The sequence below is a fragment of the Xyrauchen texanus genome, chromosome 32, assembly GCF_025860055.1.
Source record: "Xyrauchen texanus isolate HMW12.3.18 chromosome 32, RBS_HiC_50CHRs, whole genome shotgun sequence".
Lineage (NCBI taxonomy): Eukaryota > Metazoa > Chordata > Actinopteri > Cypriniformes > Catostomidae > Xyrauchen > Xyrauchen texanus.
Genome location: NC_068307.1, coordinates 23,910,903 through 23,936,536, shown reverse-complemented (window position 1 = coordinate 23,936,536; position 25,634 = coordinate 23,910,903). Strand labels below are relative to the sequence as shown.

At 36.7% G+C, this 25,634-nt stretch overlaps 1 protein-coding gene across 9 annotated transcripts in view; it reads left to right on the top strand.

Moving 5' to 3' along the window:
• Positions 1-283: 283 nt before the first annotated feature.
• adgrl2a (adhesion G protein-coupled receptor L2a) overlaps positions 284-25,634 on the top strand; it is a 158,558-nt gene continuing 133,207 nt past the window's right edge. For 5 of the 9 annotated variants that reach the window (XM_052101402.1, XM_052101398.1, XM_052101401.1 and 2 more), the window contains exon 1: positions 284-799. The gene's annotated coding sequence lies outside the window, so the exon portion shown is untranslated. The remainder of the gene's footprint in view (positions 800-25,634) is intronic. The other 4 variants (XM_052101394.1, XM_052101395.1, XM_052101393.1 and 1 more) reach the window with 2 other exon arrangements.

Genomic DNA, 25,634 nt, shown 5'->3' with positions numbered 1-25,634 from the left:
ATGCAAGCTAGAATTACAGTGTGAAAACATCTGCAGTCATTGGCTGAGCTGCCCGGCCTGCCCACAGCATGAGGGATTCTGTCTCCAAAGTGTGCCCCGATGAGATGCATGCAGCAGTTCAAATCCAATGGAAAGTGGCCAAAAGTGGTATATACTAAATAAATAATCTGCTTCAAATTCCTCCTCAGCTCTGCGTAATCGTCTTCCACAACAGTCTTTGCTTAAGTTGTGCTCACGCTGTACATGATAATATGTTTGAGCTCTGAGATTATTTTCTCTCCGGATCCGTGTGATCCAGGAATCCAGCTCCAGGCTTTGAACGCAGTCACTCGCTCACAGCTCAGCTCAGCTCGCACAGAGAAAAATCCGTCAGCCGCGGGCCGCTCTCTCTCCGGCTGGATCGGGACTCACCGCAACAAACAACGGAGAACGGGAAAAGGACTGAAATAAATAAAGAGGACTGCATTTTTTCATGCATTAATTTTGGTCCTTTTTTCTTAGTTGCCCAGCGCACGGGTCCACGTCCTCTCTTTCTCCTCCAGCAGGACGGACACTCTCTCTTTCCCCGCATCCCTTCATCCCGGCGCCGCGGAGCGCAGGAGTGAACGAGCGCTCGTCTGCGGGAATGTGAGCTCTCAGACTCACATAAAGGCTCAGATGCGTCCCAAATGAGCGGAGCATGTGTGCGATGTGCGCTGAGATGCGCCGTTCTTATTATAAGACCTTCTTATAATTGCCTCAACTGATTAATAAACTTTTCATCTGATTTTTATTCAACCTTATCCTTTCTCCCACAAAGGTAAGAGCCTTTTTGTATACGACCATAAGGCGCTTATTACTCGTAAATCCTGTTGCTCTAAAGTGGGTGACTATTAACTTTGGGTTGGTTACTCTCAAACTTAAACTTACTCCCTCTCTCAAAAAAAAAAAAAAAAAAGATGAACGAGGAAAACATTATCAGTGATTTCACTTATGCTGTAAGATCAAGATATCTATGATAAACTGCAATGATTGAGCATATTTTATTTTCCATGTCAAAACTAAATAATTGGTCACAAAAATAGTTTGAATGAAAGAGTTGGATTCCAGTTAAATGAGTCTAAAAGAACAAAACTTCTCTGTTCAGAGTAATTAAAATGATTGAAAGCGGGACCATGGCTAATTGAGAAATGGTTAATCAAAACACAACCAGATGTGGATTGATTTGGTCGGCTGCCATCTCTCTCTCTCTGTCTCTCTCTCACTCTCTCTCTCTCTATATATATATTCTATATACATTTCTTTGTCTGCCTTTCTTTCATTCTCTATCCCTTTGCATGGAAACTATTAGTGTGGGAATGGGATAGATCAAGGGGTCTTCAAATAAATCTCGTAGAGATATTTCATTCCAATGGAAATTCTTTAAAGGTGTTGGTGAAGTGTGCACACTATAATTTATTGTCGTTGCCATTTGCTTCCTGTAACAAGTGTGGGGTGACCTACATCAACTATTGAACTTGCTAAAGCTTGACTTTGGTTGTTAAACTGAGGTCTTGTGTCTATAATTAAATGCAATTTCGGGCTCTTTTTGCTCGTTTTTAACTCCTCAGGATGATTAATGTGAAACAAATGGTTCGGGGTGCTTGCACAGCAGTGATGGAGTGTTAACCAAGGGACTGAAAGAACCAATGCAGTTTAAATGTCTGAATAAGACTTTCTCTAAATCTAATGTTGGACACTTGTGAGCAGCTGCAGTAAAATTAGATCCTTTTAACCCCACGTTCATTATTAATCCGCACCTGGGCTTCCCGTGCCAACACTGAGATGTGCAGAATGTGGTAGGTGGCACTTCTCTGCTCAAACAGAGCGACCTTTTCTGAAACGACCATCCTGCTCGAGTACAGAGAAAAAAAAATGGGCAGAATTTGCATTAGTGTGCATGTTACATTGTAATAACATAAGTAATAATAATGTAATTAATGTGTAATTGTATCTGGAGCTGGTAATTACATTATAATTGTTGTTTTTCTTTAGTAATTTACTATAATAAGATATAATGTAAACTTTACCAAAAAATACTAAGCAAATCACGTTTGGATTTATTTAAATGTTGCTCCAGTGCATTAATAAGACTCGGAGCATGAATTTGGTGTTGTTTGAAATTCAGTGCATGACATGAGAGACCCAAAAAAACGAACTGGAAAATGTGTTGGCTGAATATAAGTCTTGCCTGATTGTTTTCGGGATAGTCTGGTCCTAGAGATGGGTTTGGAATTACGATTAAGTTTAATCTAGTAAATTAAAGTTTTTCTTAGCGCTATTAAACAGCAATGGACGTAACAACGGAAACATGGCATTAAGAGATCTCTTGCAGAATATACATAATATTAAATAAATAGACTTACATTTGGTCTCATAAACCTACAAAATATTAAAAGTACCCAATATAATTTTAAAGTGCGCCAGAATTTCTCTGAATTAGGACTTTCCATATGCAGATGTGGAGATTTACCATATGGTGTGTGGTTTATGGTTTGGATTCTTGCATGTCACCGTTCATGTTTTAAATAGACACTCTCTGGACATTTTCTTTTTTGAATTTGTATAAGTGTGAATGGACTCTGTTTGAAGCCGCTCCATTAGCATTTCAAAGTGGCCTGGGCTCTATTTGAGCCCTGTGCTCTATTAGCTTCAGCCCAGGCCCAGAGAACAGGAGGGGTGAGAGGGGACCCGTGCTTGTAGTCCATTTCTCCCCGTCTTTGTGTTTGTGTGTGAAAACACTATCCCATCCCTTTCAATTCAAAGGAATATTTTCTTTGGCTCGGTTTCTTTCTGCCCCCCCTTCCTGCATCAAAGAAAATAAAAGAGCCAAACGTGAGCAGGATTATGAGATCCACCAGAGAACTTGCTTAGGTATTTACACTCTGGATGGAAAAATCAGCTACATTTCCAGTAATGCATAGATGAATGGATGTCATAACACCTACACAGTCCGTAGCTTTGTGTTTAAGAGACTTTGTCTCTTAGAAAGCCCAGCACATATCTATATGTCTACATAGTGCGGACATTGTCTCTAAATACCATCCAGCTTTTGCTTTTGTGTGTGTCTGCATTAATGTGATTTTAAATGTATTTGGTTAGAGAGATAGTTGTGTTAGCTTTGCATTTGGATGGTTCTTTGTCCTTGACCTGCATGTGCTCCATATTTACATGGTCATATATTGTGTTGGTTGAATTTTCGTGGTATCTGGAAAATGTGATTTATGGCCCTGTACTCTTATTTAAATATTATCACCATATGGAGAATATCAGAGACATGTGGAGAGAATTTCATGTACTTCATGTACGTAATGTGTAAATTACGAGCATTGTGTCGCCTTAAACAAAGTAAAACAAAGTCTCCTTAAATCATGCTAGAGACCTACATAATGAACATGCCAAAGCTTTTGTTGAAAATGTGGAAACACTTATATTAGAGCCTGAGTGCATGGTATTTTGTGTGTGTATGTGTGTTTTGAACAATAGTGTAATGCCTTTGACAGCCATTGTTCTTTTAACATCAGAGCGTTTGCACAGCCGAATCAAATAATCGGACTCACTAAACAACAAATCTTTCAGTCTGTGCATGTAGCCTGCCACTATCATTTCCAAGTAGGCTATATAGAACACATTGGTTAAACAACATGAAAATATATATATATATTTATATATATAATGTGCTTGAAGACTTGAGGGAAAGAAGGGATCACTTCAGCATATATGCGTCGCTTGGTGCAGTAGGTCAATGCTGATGTCGCTTTAGAGAAAGTATGCAGCGTATGGGCCTTGTGCTGTGGTTACAAAGATAATAAAATCAAAAATAGTTCCAGTTGTGCAAGAATCTCAAATCAGATTGTTTCTTCCCGTTATTCATTCAGTTGTGTTTACAGGGTGTCGTGCTGTGCTGATAAACGGTATCCAATTTGCGGGGAATAAAGAGCCCTGTTTCGCATGGAGTTTTATGTAAAGTGCTTAACTGCTTTTGGTGGGTCAAATACCTGCATTTTATGGTGGTTTCTATTTTATGATCAGTAATCAGCGGAAGACATGGGCGCTTTCTCTGCATTTTGTCAAAGTGTTTCTTTCTGCTTGCAAAAGGTTTGTATGACAGTGGGATGGCAGACTTTATACGCAGGCTGCCATTTTAATCAGGAACAGACTCTGAGTAGCACACCACTCTGAATAGAGACTTGAGAGTGTGTTCAGAAATGCAATCAGTTTGATTTATTTTTAAATATCTGGATTTTGTAAAAAAAAAAAAAAAAAAAAAAAAGATATTTAGATATATATATATGTAAAATTGATTATTAAAATTAATCAGTTATTTTTTTAATCAATAACAGCATATTATTATTATTGTGCTGTTGTAAAATATTATAAAGATATTATTATTAATGCAAATTATTATTATTAGCAGTAGTATTATATTTTAAGCATTTGCTTACGTTTTATTTGCTGATTCAGTTTCTAAAGAAATATTTTGTTATCATGTATTACATCCATTTAGCATTTATCTTCACACCCTGGCAAGCTTATTTTTATTTAAATGTAAATGAAGCCCACAGAGTGATTCATTTTATTTTAAATTCAGAACTACACACACATTTAGTTTGCTGTGCACATAGGGGGCATGACTTATCCATCCCAGGATTTGTATTTAGAAAAAAAAGAAAAAAAAAAGAAGATAAATTACATTTCTCCATCATAGAGGAAAAGGCAGGAACCTAGGTACAGGGTAAACAGTATATGTGTGAACAGGGAGAGAGAGGCTCAGCAGACATCTGGAGGTGAAGGGGTAGTGTCTCGGCTGGCTTAAAGAGGCACGCTTGAAAGGCCCATTTTCAAGGAGTGACAACTGTTATATGGCTATGCTGAAGAGAGATGTTGGGCTGCAGCTTAGTTTTCTTTTCTGTAGCTGTAAGAAAGTTGAAATTTCAACTTTGGTTAAAGTTGAAATTTCTTTAAGTTGAAAAATCTTTAAAGTTGCATGTGTTATTTTATTTATATTAATTTATATTTATTTAGTTTACATCAGCTTTTTTTTTTACAATTTAAATTTGCCATTTCAATTTGTGATTAATTGATAATAATAGTACAAATAAATATTATGATAAATTCCTTTCTGAACATTTTGAATCATGTACATTACCGTTCAAAAGTTTGGACACATCTACTCGTTCTTTATTATTACTATTTTCAACATATAATAATAGAATAGTAGTAAAATTATCAAACTATTAAATAACAATACAAATAGAAATATGGGAATTATGTAGTGACCAACATTAGAAAACTAATGAAAACTATTTTATATTTTATATTCTCTTTTTTTATATATTTATCTTTTACATTACAGCTGTGCACACTTTGGGCATTCTCTCCACCAACTTTAACGTCATCCTAGGATGCTTATTAAACTGTAGTTTTAAAATGTTGGCTGTTTTTTCTTTCACTATCCGGTTCAAACCATCCATTTAAAAAAAAAAAGAAGAAGAAGAAGAAATTCATATGTATGCACAACTTCTACAAAGCTAATTTCTAGCATTTAAGTATAAACCTTTAGGTTTTACTGTCATAAGACTTTGGACTGGTAGTGTAAATTCTTATCATAAAATGTTGAAATAGAATCATAGTTAAAACATTTCCTCTAGATTCCGCTAATCCTTTTTAGCTAACTAATCTAATCAGGAGTCAACAGGAAGTGATATGTTGAAAACATTCCAAGGTCACAGGTCAGACTTATCTTGTGTGGTTCATGTGACAGTTTATCAGGGCAGTTGTAGAAATAATGAGAGTTTAATCTGAAGCTTTGTATTCCCGGATCTCCTGACCTCCTGCCACAGACAACGTTGCTGAAATGATCTCTTCACATGTAAGGAAACTGGACCAGGTGCTGATTCAGCACAAACACTGAGTATGTGTATCAGAAGGAATGTTTTACGTCAACCTGATCAACTGAGTGATATCAAAAAGCATGACTGTTAAGGTGAAGGATATTAAAGCGGTCAAACAAAATTTTCATAGTCAATGCTCTTTTAAAAGTGAAATTGTGCAGTTGTTAACTTTTTTTAAATGTTACCTGTTCTGACCCTTATAATTACTTTTTTAGCAGTGACCCAATATAGTCAAGTTCATTCAATCATATTAAATACACAGAAAGAAATGTAAACATTAAAAAAAATGTGCTTCATGTGGAAACAGCTAAATTAGTATTTAGCATCACTAAATCATCCTTGATGCATTAGGTAAACCAACAAAACTATTTTAAAGGTTAGGTCAGGTAGAAATAGCTCCTTAAGACAACAATTGCAGGTTACTACTTTTTTCATTGTTATAATACCACATGAAACACATTTTTCAGTTACTTGAAAAGTGTTACGGTGTAGAACTTCTGTACACAATTTACTGCAAAACAGCATGCAGGCAAAGCAAATGTGGCACTTAATTTACGTTCCTTCTGCGTTTAATAAAAAAAAAAAAAAAAACATTTTGTGGTTTGTAATAATAGAGCTTAAGTTTTTAGAACAATAATAGCTGAAATTCTTCAACGATAGAGCTGTGATGTTTGAGATTCACAAACAAAAGAGACCACAGGATTTCTGCTCTGCTTGACTTGCTGCTGGTCATCAACCGCTGATCTTTGACCTTTTATTCAGCGGTGTTGTACTGATTAATCTGAAGATAGAAGAAGATACTGTTCCTAGATCAGCACTCTGAGGTCTTTCCAAATGTAACAGCTGGTCAGCAGAGCACCAGAACTCTTCATTAGGATTAAATCAATAGCTGCCGTGCATTTGTCTAAATTCAGATGTGTAGATTAGAAGTTTTTTAAGATCTGAGACCTGTGACACAAGATTTTTGCAGGCCACGTTAAGATCTGATTATCAGTCTGCGAATGACGCCTGACAGCCAGGAGGCTGTCGGCCACGTTGCGTAAGAAGACACAAAATGAGTGAGGAATTTAATTCAGATGAACAGCGAGGTTGCAGTGCTAAGTTAATTACTTTAAGGTAGCAGTCATTAGTCTTTACTCCAGTGCTGATGTGCTCAATACAAACATCCCTCAAGTGTCTCATACTCTGACACGGTTCACCTGGTCGTTTGGCTCAAATGTGGCTTGTCAGCGACAACATATTGTGCGTGCTTATTTAAAGCAATGCATCAGCCGCGTCCGTGTGAGAAATGACAGCTGCAATATTTACTGCCTGAACGAACTGGATTTATGGGTATAAATCCTTAATTATTATTTGTTTTGCCATGGCTGACAAATCCAAGTCAGGGGCTCTCGATTGTACAGAGCAAAGCATCTGCTGAATTTTCATCCACCCACAAAGTCTTTCCTCTTCACAAATCAAAATTGACCCTATTTACTATGTTACAGCATGTTCCTAGTCTTATTGTGTACAATTCGGTCTAAATGGTTCAAATCAAGCCTTGTTCTACTTTTTATTTTCTCACTGAATATCCTGTTCAATATGTCACAGAAGTCAAATGGATACCGAATGCTTGTTCATGTTGACTGAAGTTAGAGAGCAAGATTAGGCCATTACCTTGATAGATTTGAAATCAACTTGAGTTAAAATTTGGTCTTATTTGAGCGGTAATTTCTTCTTCTGTAAAGTACATGATTTTACACCTTTTTTGTCCAGAGAGACTGGAAATGATGCAGAGAGAGAGGGCAAATAAGTACGTGATGCGAGCAGTAATAAAACTAACATCTCCCGCATGTGCGCCGCTGCTCAACGTTTCTGGAGCGTGTGAGCCGACTGCCAGGTCGCAGCTCCGATTGTAAAGCACTGGATTAATCAGCAGATGACATAAGACAAATTCTCATAGCATCAGGTTGACAGTACATATCCAATCTAAACTGTTTAAGGAAGGGGCAGGGGTCGCTGCCTGTTACATATGTTGCATATGATGATGAGTCAAGACTGAGCGGATAAGTAGTATGTCACAGCAAATGTAAGAAGATAGGGATTGGTTCGATTTGATTTTTAAAAATATATGTTGTGTGAATATATATATATTAAAGACTTTTGAATATGCATTTGTACTCAACTTATATAATTTGTTCTAATTAGATATGCTTTAAAATCCCTACAGTTTGTTTCTATGAAAACATTTTAATTATCTTAAGTATTTTAGCCACATGGCAGTTTTGATATCTTTGGTTTGTCACAGCTGCTGATTGCCAAAAAACTGTGAAGTGTCAAACACTTCTTAATGGCATTTGCATAACTCGCACATGCCTGGTGTGAATTTCGCCCCTGTTAACACAAACACAGGTGGGGCGGTTCGTCTCTTACCACACAGAAAAGCCAGGAGAGTCATATGAGATATTCGCAGCAGATCTCACAGGATATCTGCTAAATGTAATTCTCTGAAGATATTTAACATTGCATATTTTACAAAAGCTCTAAAACCTTAAAATGACACCAAATCCCACACTTGAGCTTCGTTCTTCACAAAAAAGTCAAATATTGATATCATTATAAAATAAACATTTTTTTTATTATAACATTAAAATATTTGAATGAAAAGTGACAGAATTCCGAAAAAAATTAACCAAACAAAAATGTCTCATATGCATTATAAAATGCATTAGAATTATAAAAGCATGTTTCCAACCGCTTATTTTAAATGCAGTGATGGACAGGTCTGCTTTTCTCAAAGCTCAGATCTGTTACTCTGGGCTAAACGAACTGCTTTAGACACACATTACTCTCCGAGTGGAGTGTTACCAGCCCACGGGCCAAACGGCCCTGTCAGCCAAGCACCCCCCCCATCACCAATGCGGCTCCAGCGGTCTCCTTTGTTGTGTCCTGATAAGATCTACACAGTGTTTGCTCCACCAACCTCCAGTTGTGTGTCTGGTTACTTTACTGCAATTAAGAGCAGGGAAAACATGCCCTACTGAAGCGTAGAGGCATCTTTTGTGTGTGTGTGTGTGTGTGTGTGTGTGTGTGTGTGTGTGTGTGTGTGTGTGTGTTTATGTGTGTGTGGGCTTTCATTCATAGAGTTTAATGTAATTCATAGATTATGTCACAGCAGACATGAATAAAGCAGAACACTATTATAGTGCAATGGTTTTTCTATTGGTGGCCAGTTTGCTGTCCAGCGTATGCTTTGAATCGAAAGCCCCATCCAAGCAATTACCTTTGCTAAAGCCATATTAGTCTTATAATTGGATAATCTTGTATTGCATTGGCTTAATTCATTCAGTTGCACCAAATGGTTTCCTGTTCTCAATAACATGTTAAAAGCTCATGTTCTTAGAGAGAAATTCTCTAGCCTTCTCTTCATCTTACATTGTACTCTCGTATATTGTAGAATTTATTGAGCTTTATATTCACTATAGAGTGCAACAGTAACTGCCCACTTTTTCAGAAGACTTGGAAGTTTTTCCTCTTCATTTTCTGTGCAGACATTATATAATATTCGTAAATAAAGAGATTGTTAACACTTTACAATAGGGTAGGCAGTAATCAAACTAACATCTCCCGCATGTGCGCTATATATATAGGGTTGAGGTGTAACGGAATGCATGCAACAGAAATACAAAATATTACTAATAGTATTACGTTATAATTACAATTGAAATTGTTGGCAATCAGAATAAAGTTACATTCAACAAGAATTTTGAAAACTGAGGAGATTGCTTTGCATTTTATTGTCATTTGATTAATTTAATATTTAGTCTATTCAGTTGGAATACATTTATCCGTATAAATGATGCGACCCAAAGAATGTTTAAACATCGGTGAAACGCTTTCTTATCAAGTGTTACATTCATATGAACAGACAGAAGGCGCTTTTACACTGTTATGAGTGAAAAGGTGGATATGATGTCACTGAGGAAAAAGATGTGGTTTTGAAGTTTGATGCAGCAGAAATTGTTCTGTAGAAACTGTAGAAAATTGTCATGTGAACATTTAGCATTATGCTAAGCTAAAATGCTATTTGTAGCCCTCTTACAAGCAATGTTACAAGCATTTTCTCTAGTAAGACCTTTGATGTTAGTGCAATGATATACTGCAAAAATCTTATTTTTGATTATACCTTTTTAATTGATTTCCTGTAAAAAAAATGGTTAAAACAATAATGGTTAAATCAAGATATATTTAGTTTGAGTAAGACCTTTAGGCAGAGTTTTTGTAGTCAAAACAAGTTAAACAATTCTGCCAGTGCTGAAGAAGTAATCCAAAGTATAGCTCGATGTATTCAGATTATGTTACTATATATATATAGCAACATAATCTGAATACATCAGTAACATAATCTGAATACTTTGGATTACTTCTTCAGCACTGGCAGAATATATATATATATATATATAGTAAATGCAAATTAAGTTGTTTGGTAGAGAAGGGAGACTCCATCATGTCACTCACAGTGCTTCATGGAAATGGGCGGTGACTGTCAAGCTCTTTTGTTGTGACTCTCATTTTCACGGTTACAGCGACTGTTCTGATTGGTGGATTTTAAGGTTTATGGGCAGTGTAGTGTTTTACTTGGAATTTGAGATTTTAACACTTTTTTTTCCCTCTCACACCTCATGGTCTGTTTTTACATGTTTGTATATTATTGCTACAAATAAATTTCTCTAAAGAGAAACATTTTGCTTCCGGAACGTTTTGCATTCCACTGTAGTAAAATGTGTTTTTTTTTTTTTTTTTTTGATGCGCTACATTGACAGAGACATGAAGTATCAATAATGTAGCTGCATAATTTGCATACTGTATGTTAAGCTCTTATTAAAACTAAACCTAAGCCATGATCAGAGGGAACCACTGCTTGTTATTTTTGACCTCAACGTGAAGCATGCTTCCTGAATTGATTCCTGCTTTCAGACAGTTGCGCTGTCCGAGTGTGCTCATGATACCCCAGTTTGGATTCAGATAGTGGAAAATTACACTGAATGACAGAGAACTTCACAACATACCAGTTGAAAGACAACTAATGTAGAGGCGAGAGATATAAAAGCGAGAGAGCGATAGACAGACAGAGATTCATTTTCTGTATCTGCAACCCTGCTGTGGGTGGCACCAGACAGTTGAAATGCTGGGAACGTATTTATACCAGGAAGATTCCTCAGGACACAACCAGCTTTGTTTTGAGTCCATTGTTGAGAGGTTGTGCCTCTGGATGCAGGTCACTTATTTGACACCTCTCCCAAAAGCATTCAGGAAAAGTAATATGATATCAAACACATCAGTGTCACATCCTCAGTGCCACTACACTTTTGCTTTCATCTGTTTTCTATTGCTTAGCTAGTTTCTGAGGGACAAAATTATTTAGACAAAATCAAAATCCAAGTGATGAGGAGTTGGCAAATAAATGGATCAATGTTACTAACTTAGCTCATTTTTAGGGTTACAGTTGTTCAGTTATTTTCAAATAGAGTGCACTTTCAGTAACAAGCTACTTTTCCCAACAAGTGGTGTTAATATCATTATATTGCACATGAAAAAAAAAAACAAAACAAAAAAAGGATTTGAAAGACACAATTCTAGAAAAACTAAATGTCCACAACTTAATTGAATTGTTTTCTAAATTTGTAAAATTGAAGTTTACTTAATCGTTTTGAGTGTAAACTACATACTTTTTGTAGCATTGATAAATCTATGCAGGGGATTTCCATTTTCCAGCATGCTGGACTGGACAGGACTGTATATAGGGAGCACAAATGTTGGAATTAAGTGTTATTTTATGCATTTTGAGCTAGATGAGAATAGGAGGAGATTTGTTAGTGTTTAATATTCTGTTATATTGGTATTGAAGAGTGTCTTGTAGACTGGAGTTTTGGGGGTTACCATTGTGGTGAAGATTGATGCTTGTGCTTAGATTGAGGATGGACTTTCACTTTCAAGTGATGTTTCATTCAAGTGCTGCTCAGCTTTATAGCAGTTGCTATCAACTTGAGAGTGAAAGAGTTTCAATGTCCATATATTAGTTAGTAAAATAAATTAAGTTGGACCAACATAAGAAAATTAATGATATTAAACATTAGTCAATTTATTTTGATTAACCTAATAAAGTTGAGTTAAAACTAATACAGTACATTGATTTGACCTAATCCAAGTACATTATATTGGCTGAATAAAATTGACTTAATCTGAATGGAAGAAATTAAATTGTTTGTAAAAACTTTCTCAAATTCAGTCAAATAAGGGTAATGACTTTTTTGAGGGCACAGCTAAGCAAAATTAGGCAATAATCAAACATGTTTGAAATTAGGGATTGGGATGTTTTATTAATTTTAGTGTATCAGTCCATTCAGATGGTTTAAATTGATCAAATACTGCCATCCTTACTGAGATCCTTGTTGTTTTTGTGCCAGATAAATACTGCTTTGCTTTCATATAATAAAAATAATAATATGATTTTTATATATAAAATGTTGCCTCAAAATACATTTAAAATTATTGGCTACTTTTTATTAGTTGCTTGTGGTATAGTCTTTTTAAAAAGGGCAGCTTGACTGTAGTTTAACTACTTTAAATGATGAGTAGCTTGCAGCTTGGGAAGCTACAGTCTCAAATTAGCTTTCCTAACACTGCAACATTAAGATATGAAATGTAACTAATTCACCATTTTATGAAGCAAAACACCATTCATCTGAAATAAAGCCTGGTTTACTAGGTTTGTCTTGCCTGGTTTACTCCCAAGGTCTATCATTATTACATATGGTTTGTTAATATTGTCTGCAAAGCAATACAGATGTTTGTGCCCTGTATTTGAGAATTTATCTTAAATGGAAGAAAAATGAAACAGAAAAAAACAGCATCTGTATGGCAGTACATTTGTCAAATAAAATTTTTAAATAAACAGAATAAGGTAGAGAAATATTTCTGCATTGGTTTTGAATCCGTTCCTTAAGATATTTTGTAACTGGTTTTAGAGTTGGGCTCCAAGCCCTCCGGCAAACCACTGTTCCACATCCCATCATGTATTTATAACACTATAAACATACTATGTCACACATTATTCGCATGAGATGCTGTGCGTGGGCTTGTTAGGATTGAAGAAGCATGAGGCGATGAAGATGCATTCAGTCAGGCTAATATTGCTTGCAAACTCTTCAGTCACTCCACACTGAGACTGTTTGACTGGTGTGCTCATGTACTGTTTTAGCCTTTGTGACAAACGTTCAACCATCCATCCATCTTCTATAGCCGCTTGTCCTATGTAGGGTCGAGGGTAGTTCTGAAGCATGTCCCAGCTGTCTCGGGCCAAAGACAGGGAAACACCCTGAACAGGTTGCCAGTCCATTACAGGGCAACACACACAGACATACACATTCACACTCTCCCTCACACCTACAGACAATTTAGGGTCTCCAATTAACTTAACCTACATGTCTTTTTGAAATGTGGGGGAAACCGGAGCACCCGGAGGAAACCCACGTGAACACAGGAAGAACATGCAAACGCCACACAGAAAGGCCCAGTTGAGCCAGGACTCAAACCCAGGACCTTCGTGCTGTGAGGCGACAGTGCTACCCACTGAGCCAGTTTTGCTATGTTGAGCCTAACAAAATGTATGGCTTAAAATAAAAATAATATGGTTTAGGGATGAGTAAAAATATATATTTTTTTCAATTAATCGAAATCTTCATTTGAACAATCCCGATATCGATTCATTCATTCATTTGTTGATCAAAAAACAAAACAAATAAGAAGCATTAATTCCAGTCGCATATGTAAGCACACATTCTTTACACACATTCTTTCATATATAAGCAAAATAAATATTATAACTGAAATATACCCAAATGAATCAGAATCCAATTGGAATCGGAAAATCTTTAACTATACACAACCCTAAAGATATTTAGTCTTTGGTACACATACAGTTTTTGGTTTTGTGTTGATGAAGGTGTACTTATGGCAACCAAGGTTGGGAAACACTGATCTAGAACAGCAGTAAAATGAATATACACTTTTTCCAGACTGTTCTTTATTTGTTAATTCAGGATTATTCTATCAATTTATGGTATGTTGGAAATATGCAACAAAAAACAGCTGTTTAAACCCAAAAGCTATTTAAATGTCTGAAGTCTCCCTCCAGGTCATCATTGCGGTGTTCAGGTAAAATGGGACATGCATTCAGCTAAAATGGGCCAGTAAATCTGTATAGCCAAATTATCACTGTGAACAAAGAAATGTGCTCTTTTGCATTTATTTGCAATTATTTCTAATTTAATTAATAACAATTCATTACAAGAAATTTATTAAAGCATTACACAAAAATGTGTGAAAGGGGGAGCTTGAGTTGAGAGAGACTGAGGTGGATTTGTAGGTGTTAGGATAAGAAAAAACATACAATTAACAAGGATATAACTTAACGCACAAAGCTAAAAAGAAATAAGCATGAGTGTGTGTGTGTGTGTGTGTAGAGAGATTGTTGTGTATTTGAGCACATTTATAATAATGCATTCATACAATACTAATATACTGTAACACATTCAAATTTGAATTTGGATTTTCTTTCAGTATTATTTGATCTAAGGTGGGTCATAGGTCTCTGAAGGCTGGGATATAATTAGTTTTTTTGCTTTCTGGATCGTATTGCACCTGGCCAACCGAGTTGTCTTTAAAAGTACACTTTTTGGACCATGAGCGAATACGAATGCATTTGACGCATGCACACTTGTGATACTCTTTTAATACAGTCAATGGAAGGCGCATGTTGAGAAAATCTGGGCCGTACACCAAAGTTGGCAGCAATGATTCTTCGTAAAAGAAGGAAACAATAAATCCTAAATAGTCAAAAAAGTCTCTCCAGAACTGCTGCTTTGAGTATTTACACCAAGGCCTAAGACACAGTCAAAGCAGTGGGGTCTGAGAGAGATCTTTTACAAAGAGAATAAAAGATTTCAGAAAAGAGTTCATCAATCGAATGGGCTTTAATATGAATATTATTAGAAGATCAACTGTAGGTTTTGAAGATGAAAGAGCATTCCAGTAATTGAGTTTGAGTGCAAGTAAAGACATTATTAAGACAATATATTTTTACATTTAGATAATGTATGGAGCATATGAGATCTTGCGCCTGAGGAATGATACTGGGGCATCCCCAGAGAGGAAAATGTAAAAATGTGAGTTTGAATGAACCGTTTTTTTTTTCTTCTATATATTATCCTTCATTTGTCGACATACCAACAAACAAACAAAAGCACAATTTACACCACAACTGTGCAGTTATAGTTAAATGGACTGACTGTTAAATAATGGAAGCATTTGTTCTCGTTATAAACAGCTGACAACTCTATTCTAACTCTATAGGCCTATTGTGTGTTCTTGTCATACCAGAGATGATGCCATCTCTGAATTAATTTTACTGACTGGTAACATGCTGCTTAAAGGGATAGATCACAAAAAAATTAAAGATTTTAAGAAGAATATTTCAGCTCTTTAGGTCCTCACTGTGCAAGGGAATGTATAAAGCAAGTTCCAAAATGCACATAAAAGCATCATACAAGTAATCTGTATGACTACAGTGGTTTAATCCATGTCTTCTGAAGAAATATGATAGGTGTTGGTGAAAGTGGAGATTGAAATAAAAAATTGACTTTATTGATCTGTTTCTGTATTTAAAAAGGACTATATTGATCTGTCTCTCACCCACACTTATATAGCTTCTGAAGATACAGATTTATACACTGGAGTTTTATGGATTACTTTTATGCTGCCTTTTTGTCCTTTTGGAGCTTAAAAATGTACCCATTCACTTGCATTGTAAGAACCCACAGAGCTTATATAGTCTTCTAAAATTCTTTGTTTGTGTTCAGTAGGAGAAAGAAAGACATACACGTCTAGGATGGCATGAGGGTGAGTAAATGAGGAGATCATTTTTTTGTGAACTAACCCTTTAAAAGGGTGCTCTGGTACAACGTTAACTTTTCTTTTCACATAACTTGTTTTCCTGGCTCAGCTGAATCAGACTGGCTTTCAGACGTGTCATATAGTCTCACTTTGCTCCATTCACGTTCTTTACAGTGTGTTTTAGCAAAAGATGTTGCTATCCATTTACAGCTGACATATGATATATATAGCACCTAAAGCTCAGAGCTACCTATGTCCCTGCGCTTGTGCTGTATATCTCTATTCATGATAGGCTAACAGGAGCGCTGCTCGCTTACTGCGTTCTCTCCATTGACATGTCAAATGTGGCACAGGCTATTTGTACACTAATTTATGCAGTAACAATGTTTTAGATGGAAACTAAGATTACTCCAGCTTCATAAAATTATTTTTTTACTGATTAGTTTAATTACCATCAGTAACAGCAATATTGTGGGTGGATGTTGATCACATTAAAATCACTTACAGAGTGAAATGGCTTTTACTTTTTAACTGGAATGTCTAGAACCGATATTTAGCCCTTCAACTTCCTTTAAAAGCTTTAATAGTACACAAGGTCAAATAGGTTCGATCTCAATCCAGTGAAGGGACAGCTGCGTCTCAGTTCCACTGCTGACAGCGTTAGTTAACACATGTAAATGAGGCTAACAATCCATACACAATCTCTCCTGGCTTTCTTCTCTGAAACGTTGAGTCTAAACTGCTCAGAATAAGAGATTGCCACCAAATCACCACACAAACAAACTTGAGCCATCTGAAAGACTTGGAATGGATTTGAGGCTTTTCTTTTCCAAATTTCTGCCATTATTTTGTCCCATTCAGTAGCTCTGAAAATGTTTTAACCCCACAGCCCCCAAAAAACATTTTATAATCATGCCACACTCCAAATCACTGAGATCACATGTTGCACCATTCTGATGGCTGATGTGAACATTAACTGATGCTCCTGACCTGTCTCTGTGTGATTTTATTTACTGCACTACTGCCACACAATTGACCGATTAGATAATCGCATGGATGATTGTTGGTGCCAGATGGGCTGGTTTGAGTATTTCTGTAACTGCTGATCTCCTGGGGTTTTCACACACAACAGTCTCTAGAATTTACTCCAAATGGAGCCAAAAACAAAAAATATACAGTGAGGGGCAGTTCTGCGGATGGAAACACCTTGTTGATGAGAGAGGTCAACAGAGAATGGCCAGACTTGTTCAAACTGAGAAATTCTACGGTAACTCAGAGAACCGCTCTGTACAAATGTAGTGAGAAGAATAGCGTCTCAGAATACCATTCTGAGAGGCAGGTTTGCGCTGTTTTCGCGGCATGAGGGGGACCTATACAATGTAAGGCAGGTGGTTTTAATATAGTGGCTGATCGGTATATATTTGCAAGTCAAAAATCTTCTTTCCACTTGGCTGTATGGTATTATTTGAGTTGTAATCCTAATCTAGAGAAAATTGGGGAGTTTGAGGGGAAGCTTTAAGTTATATAGAGTTAATTAAGATTCATGCTGTGATATAAACAGTGTGGACGGATAGAAGAATGTTTTAATGAGATGGAGAATTCAAAAGCCAAACCTACAGAACCACAAGTTTGTCCTGTTTAACCACAGAAATCATCGGGTGGCGACCCAAAGGGACACTTTTCCAAGAAATTTTACTGTTAGGGCGAGGTGGTATGAGGCAAGGGTATAAAATGAAGGTCACTTCCTTTGTTAACATTAAACTGTTTTGGTTTCTATTCTTCTAACCAAATTCTCACAGCAGTCTGACACATAAAGACATAAAGCAGCTCACTAAAGGACTCCGTGACAAAATAATTGATCAGTTGGGTTTCAACATATATTAGTGAAAATAATCACATGAAACATAAACAGCTGATTTGGCTGTACATTTCACATTCACTTATGCATGCAAAAGCAGACGCACATTTGAACTCGAGGGTGAGTGGAAAACCCTCAGAGTTTTGATGCCGTCTTTCAAAAAGATCAATATCATAGCATCAGGTTTAGCATGAAGCTTTAACCGCTGGTTGCATTGTCAGGAGAGAATTAGGCTTGACAGTTGATTTCTCTCTGGGAACAAACTTATCTGTCTCCTGATTTTTAAACGATTTACTGTCGAGCTTGTTCTCACACCAATATGTTTGCTAGGATCTGCAAAAATCATGTAAAAAAGTGTTTTTGAAGCTTTACGTTGTCCTTTATTTAAGACTTTATATAATCAGGAAAACCCTTTTCCTGTTTTGCCTTGTTTGCTTTAATTAAAGCAAGTGGCCCTTAATTAAAAGCTTTCTAAATTAGTTTGTGGTTTGTGGCTTATATCTGAATCATCTATGCTAGCGTGTGAACTATCACAGCTTAAATCAACTCCAAATAATTTCCTCTCACAAGAAATCAATCAATCCGCCCAAATCAATCATCAGTTTTTCCACTCCACCCGGCTTTTAATGTCACCCATTCAAGACATTCTTTTAATGCCCCTCACTTTACGTTTTGTGTTCCCTTCTGCCATCTTAAAAATTAATCATCCTGTTGAATAATGGCTCACGATGGTGCTGAATAATTGATGATCTGCTGCTTAATAGAGGGACAGAGGAGGCGTTACGCTCACACAACTGCTCTTGTCTGAGAAAGACAGTGTGTATCCACGCACACAGACAAGCTGGATTGTGCGTCTTTGTGTGTCTTTATATACTGTATACATAAAAACAGGAGCCCAGTAATCACATGGCAAATGGAACATGCACATAAGAGTGGTTATATTTATTTTTTAATAATTGTTCCTTATTATATTGTGATTGGTTCTTCTGTGTTATAAAGAAAGAAAACAAATGTGTGTCTTGTAATCTTGCTCTCTGAATTCCCTTTAAAACAACTTTAATTTTCGTCTGACGTCACCTCTTAGTTTTCAACCTCTCCCCTCAACCACCTGTCATACAGAGACTACAAAATGAATCACTGATAAAAAAAAAAGTCTACATGGCTTAAATGTATTTATTTATTATATTTTTTAAATCCTATTTCAGTAAAAAATGCACCAAATTGTAGAAATATGGGTTCATATTGACTTTAAAGACCACATGAAATAGCCCCAGCCTGATCTCATGACATTTACACAAGCACTGCAAGGTTTTTGCAAAACTGAAATTAAGTGTTTCATAACAGGTTTGGCTGCATTTTTTGAGTGAAATGTCCAGCAGTGGGTGCCAAAATCGAGCGAAATGAAGTTGTAATCAGAAGAGGTTTTTAAGGTGAATTTTAGATGGAGGTTTTCATAAAATGTACCCCCCTAACCTAAAACTTTACCTAAACTTAACCAATAGTGTCCAAAAAGAGAAATGAGAAGTTAAAAAAACAGACATCCTTACCCTTAACCAATAGTGTTTTAAAATGCAGACGTGAAATAAAAAAAGAAAATGCTCTGAAGCAACCGCATCAATTTGTGTCATTTCAATGTCTCTGTGGAGTCACTTGTCAGCTTGAATTTCTTGTCTGGTTTAAACTGTGAGTCCAATGTGCAACGCTCTATGAGGTGAGCAACCATGCAAGCTAATCATATTGGAATAAGTGTATATATATGTAGGTGGGTCTGTATTTCAAGCGTTAAAACATATACTTTTTCAAAAGAAGCGTTAGAGTAAAAGTGTCTCGATATCATAACCTAGTAGGGTCTGAGTAATAAAGAGGAAAAACAAGTGTTTATAAAGTCATAATCAGCCATTGAAGTCATGTTTTGAGTGAAAGTGAATAAAACACACGGTTGTTGTAGCACCTCTAATGTTTATTTCACCTGGAAACTGCAGGGAATTGTACCTGGAGACACGTATAACAAGCTTTGCAAAAATGTATTCACTATGAGACCAGGTTGAATAGACCCTAAAAAATATATTAGATATTTTCTGCAATAATTTACTGTCCGCATAAATGCATTTTTACAGGAATCAGAGTATCACACTTAAGTTAAATAAAAATGATTATGTGGTTTTGAAGAATTTTTTCTGCATTATGTATGTATGTTCCTGGGTTGAACATACTCTCACCTGATTTTTAAAAAGTATTTCTAATAAACCCAACCTAGTCTCATAGAATGAACGTTACTATAACAACATTTTTGCAAACTGAGTTTTATGTGCCTCGTTCTATGTTTTGCCACAGTTTCCTGGTGTAATTAACACTAGAGGAGCCACAACAACTGTGTTTTATTCACTTTCACACAAATCATGAGTTAAACGGCTGATTATGACTTTATAAACATGTATTTACACTCTTTTACTTACACACTGCTATGTTATGATATCGATACACATTAACGCATCATTTGAAAAACAATCACTTTTCACTTGTATTACAGACCAACCTACATTTACACACTAATCTCCATCTAAAATTTACCTTGAAACCTTGTCTGATTATGACGCCATTTCACTTTTCACTCCACTTTTGGTTTCATGGGGTCTTTAAAACAAGATGAGGGCTCTTGGGTTGAATCAGGAGTTTTAAGCTGAAGTATGCAATTTCTGCGCCATTAGTGCCACCAAACGAAATTGAAAAAATAAACAGTGTTTTCAAAACAGCTTTCTGAATACTCCCCCCTTCTGCCGTTGAGTTGCCCCCAACTCACGCCATTGGTGGAGTCGATGTTATTGTCTCTCTTGAGGCAGATCGCTCAATTTTCATTGCACCACAGACACAGTGTTTACCGTTTTCAAGAAAATTAACCTATGAATGGCTTACTTATAGTTGTCTATGCATGTTAAGCTGGGATAGAAGAAAGTATTTTAAAACACTGCAAAAGTTCCATACTTAAGCTTTAAATATATCAGAACAGATAACGCTCCTAAGGACTGTCTCTCAAGTTCACACACGCTTACATGCACACACAAACATGCAGGCATTTTTCTTGAAAGCAACAGTGCTTTCATTGCTTTTAGGGAATGAAAAATTTATGCATTTTGTTGAAACTGAGATGATGAGTCCACGAGAGTTGCAGAAACCTCCTTTCATTCAGTCTTTCTAGTCTCCCCTGATGTTTTATGACCTTGTGCGTTGGACGGCGCTTTTATCGTGACATGGAGACAGATGTTGTGACCCTGTTCTCTCCACTTGTTTGGCCCGGATGATGCAAATACATAGTAAAAATGGTGCATTTTGTTGCCAAAAAAAAAAAAAGGCTCTTTTCCTTCCCATATCCCAGCTGAAAGGGAACAGTGGCATGTCAAGGACTTCTTATTTTTATTTTTTTCAGATTGGCAACTGTAATCCGTGTAAGTTATCTGTATAATGGTGGTCCTTAGAATTTGTTTGACCTTTTTATATGTCTCCCTGTATTAATGTCACTCCATTACCATTAAAATTCAGGCAACTTGGAAAGACACTCAGGGCTGTATCCTCCTTATCGTACGTAACCTGAAAGGAGGAATTTACTGCTATCAGTTAATGGAAATGATATTTTTTTTACATTTTCAGATAATCCACTCCTTGTCCACTAAAACATCAAAAGTACTGTTAACAATATGTGAACGCTGTATTAAAACTTACTCATAGTAGTCAAGTCCCATTATAATCGCTGTGAGAGACACCGTGCCATTTTAATAGGATTTTTGATACGCTCTGCACGTTATTACCACGGTGTGCATGTCATTTACTGTCAGAGATAGAAAGCTGTATATCAGAATAGTGAATTGATGTATAAACTACCCCCTTCCTTGTAATCTGTATTACAGTAGGAATGTTCATTCTCTTTCCAGCAGCTTCCCTAGAATTCAACCAGTTGGTTTCAAAAGCTTTAGTTTGTTCTCAAAAATTCAGTGCTTCTTTGGTTTGCACCTTTTAGTAAGCCTTGTTTCTGTCTCTTGCTTGTGTGACGGCTTGATATGCAACCTTGATTACTTTCATTAATGAATGAACTGCATTTTTGTGAGAGGATGAAAATAAGTTAAAAGAAGTGAGACAGGATTCCCAGTAATTACAGTACTTTACCAGCATTCGTGTTTTTTTTATATGGCTTTATACTGTATTTACATGCTCTACACTGAGTAGATATAGTTTTTACATGGTCATGAGACAATTCTATCATTTATCTCTTCCAGATTTTATGTGTTTCGAACCCCATGTGTTTCGAACCCATATCAGTTCCTTTCTTCCATGGAACAAAAAAGATGTTAGGCAGAATGTTAACTGTAGTCACTATTCACTTTCAGTGTATGAAAAAAATAAAATGAATGTGAATGGTGACTGAGATTAACATTCTACCTAACCAATAAGAAAAATAAATCATGAGGCTGAGTAAATTATGACAGAATTTAAATTTTGGTGTGGACTATTCCTTTAATAAATTTGCTATAGTTATTGTGTATGAACCAGCTTTACTCCGATGGTGGGCTAATGTTTTAAGGAATTTAACAATTCTGGCTCCAACTCTGATTCTGCTTAACAATTCCAGTTCCCAAACAAATCAGTGAATGATTATCTAGGAAAAATGCAATAGAAATTTGTTTGTGTATTTAATGCATTTGTATTATTTGCAGCACCCAAAATCACATCTCTCATCACATTTAAATGAGACTGCAAACTTACTATTTACTAAAGGTCCATACAATTCAAATGAATGGTGGCCAGAACTTTGAAGGTCCAAAAAGCATATTACGGCAGCATAAAAGTAATCCATACAACTCCGGTGGTTATATCTGTATCTCTATAGTGATATGATAGGTGTGGATGGGAAACAGATCTACATTTAAGTCTTTAAGTCTATATTTTGATTTGCAAACTAAATCTCTACTTTCACTTTCAAATTATTCTTTTGTTGTTGGTGATTCACATTCTATGTGCAATTCGCCCCCTATTGGGCAGAGAGGAGAAATTAAAGTAAAAAAAGACTTAAACATATATCTGTTTCTCACCCACACCTATCATATTGCTTCTGACGATATTAACCACTGGAGATGAATGAATTCGATTTATGCTGACTTTTTATGCTTTTTGGTCTGGCCACGGCATGAGGGTGAGTAAATGATGAGAGAATTTTCCTTTTTGGGTGATCAATCCCTTTAAGCATAATTTGTTTAGCTGTCACTAAAACACTTTCAGAGTATTTTTGTGCAGTGTTTCATCTACGTTATCTACAAAGAGTGCAGACGTTCAAGACCCAAATATTGCATTAAAAAGTAATTCAGAATTAAATTAAAATGTGCATATACAGTATATCCTGTACATTTAGTTTGTAATATAATTTAATTGCTTCTATAATAGTTTTTTCCTTCTGGGAAGTCTTTTGCTCATTTAGTTTTTGACATTATCATGTATGTGACCTTAATACATCCATCGACCCTGACATTGTTTGGTTTTAAGATGTACAAAAAAATTGACAGTGTCCGGATGGAAATGGGGATTGTATCACAGTTGAGTCCATCTGGATGCGTTCAGGGTGACTCATGTGTTGCTGTGCATTAACTGGCCCAGTGCTGGAGCACTGATTGATTTCCTCTAGCGTTTCTGGCTCAATGGGACACTGTCATCTGATCACTGACCTGATATTCCTGTATAGATACAAAAACATCGCAAACAAACCCTTCACGGGCAGATCTTTATGATAGGGTGTGCTGCTAATGGTGTATTATGAATATTTCGCATGTCAGCTTGTGTGCATTGTCCAGACATTAGGTGTTTGAGTGCCATTGTGCGAGTGCGTGTCCTTGTTTGTGGGCCCATTTTTTATACTTGTCATATTCTTTAAGCATCAATCTCATGGCTCTTTTTGTAGTTCATTGATAACTTGGGGGTTAATTCAGAGGTCAAGCGAGACTTGCAAGCTGTCAATCTCGCATTGTAAACTTTGTAAACTCTCCCCGTTTCTCCTAGCCCCCCTCGGTCTTGCCTTTTTGAGGATTATTCCTGCACCCACCCTTCTGAATGAGTGACTCCTCCTATATTCTCTGGTGGGTCTCACTCCCACTTGGGAGAAAGAGGCTGCATGATTACACATCTGCCCTTTGTTTCTCTTTTTTGGCATTAACATCTCAAACTAGCCTTTCAGCCCTGATTGCAACGGCTCTCTTCTCTACCAGAGAACTGGAATGTTCCTTTTTTATGTCACTCAACGGTTTTGTTGAGGAACGTTGAGCATTGTTAGCTTGTTAGAGCAGATGTGCACAGCTATGAAAAAGCCCTGCAGGTCTAGACCTCTCAATCGATCATAGTCCTTTTACAGCTGTTTGTCGTTAGTTTATATGTAAGCAACACGATTCTGTTATTCTTTCTCTATAAACCAGCAGCCCGCTTATCTTCCTAATCAAAGGACATGTTGGGATGAAACAGCCTGGCCTCAGTCCTTTGTAGATGAATGCTAGTTGTCTTAATTTGTCATGATTAGAGTTTTTAATTTGATTTGCGTACTGAAAATACACAGAACAGCGATAACAGGCATCCCTGCTGTGCTGTGTCGGCGTTCGAGCGGCAGTATTTGTTTGAAGCACTTAACAGGTGTTGATCGGAGGTCTTTGCCGCAGCTTAGGGAGATAAGGCCTCCCGCAGAGGGGAGAGACCTCAACACGTTTAATGAGAAGCGCGGGAGTCAGGCGAGCCGCCTTTGACCGCACCACAGCTTCTGCAGACTGATCAGCATGTTAACCGCTCACAGCGTGAGATGGCGATATGAAAGTACGGAGCTGTTGTCGTTGATTTAGCCGAACACCCCTCGACTATGTAGGGGATCAACCTTCATCCTTTATGCATTTATCTTCCTAACAGCTAACCTACTGTGAGCCGCCACCACAACGGCTTAGCTAGTGATTTTTTTTTACCTAAGGAAAACGTGTACTAACGAGCAAAGATGGTTTTAGAAAAAAAAGAACATCGTTTTGAACATTTGTCAGAACCTGAGAAGCTTCAACCCAGTTAGTCTGGGTGTTCCTCAGTATTATTTTGCTAATGCTAACGATGCTATGCCTACCATCTAGTCTCCATCTTCTTGTAAAGCATGCATTCAGTTAAAACAGGCCACTAATGTTGTCTTAATCCCATTTTTCACCCCCATAAATTGTTGTGCAAAATTCTCATATGATTACACTTTGCTGTTACTGAGGTTGAGGTACAGGTAGGTTTAGGTTTATGGTTAGGGTTTAGATTTGGGTTAAGGTAAGGGTTTAGGGTATGGGTTGTGATACGGTTAAGTTTAGGATTAGGGGTAAGGTTAACATTGTAAATACAGATGCAAATAAATGCAGGTACTTTAAATTTAAGTACTATAGAAAAACACATCTGTATGTAAGTGCATCAAATGCTTAAGGACATTTTGAGTTCAGACTTTGGTATTGTGGCAAACCTGAGACATTGCTGAGATCTCTTCTGAAACCTCAGAGGAGACATATGCAAGATTACTAGGGTCTTTTTCTTAGTAGAAAATCAGAGATGCATGTTCCATTTGCTCTCCATTTAACCTTTACCTGAATATCTGAATGTCTAGCGCAAATGATTCAGAATGTAAGAGATCTTATTTTCTCATGTTGCTTTCCTATGGGTATATATGACAATTCCAGAAGTAGAACAGACATTGAGAAATGCCTTGTAATGCAATGATGTATTCAAGGATGGTGAGATATATTTAGTGCATCTTCTACAAACTGGGTGGGGTGGGGTGAACGCACTGTTTTTAATGGGCTCCTAAGTGGCTCGTTACTGGAGTGACGATGTCCCCCATGAGGGTGTGAGTGTGTTTTATGGGAGGCCGGTGGAGGGTGTAAACATGCAGAGAA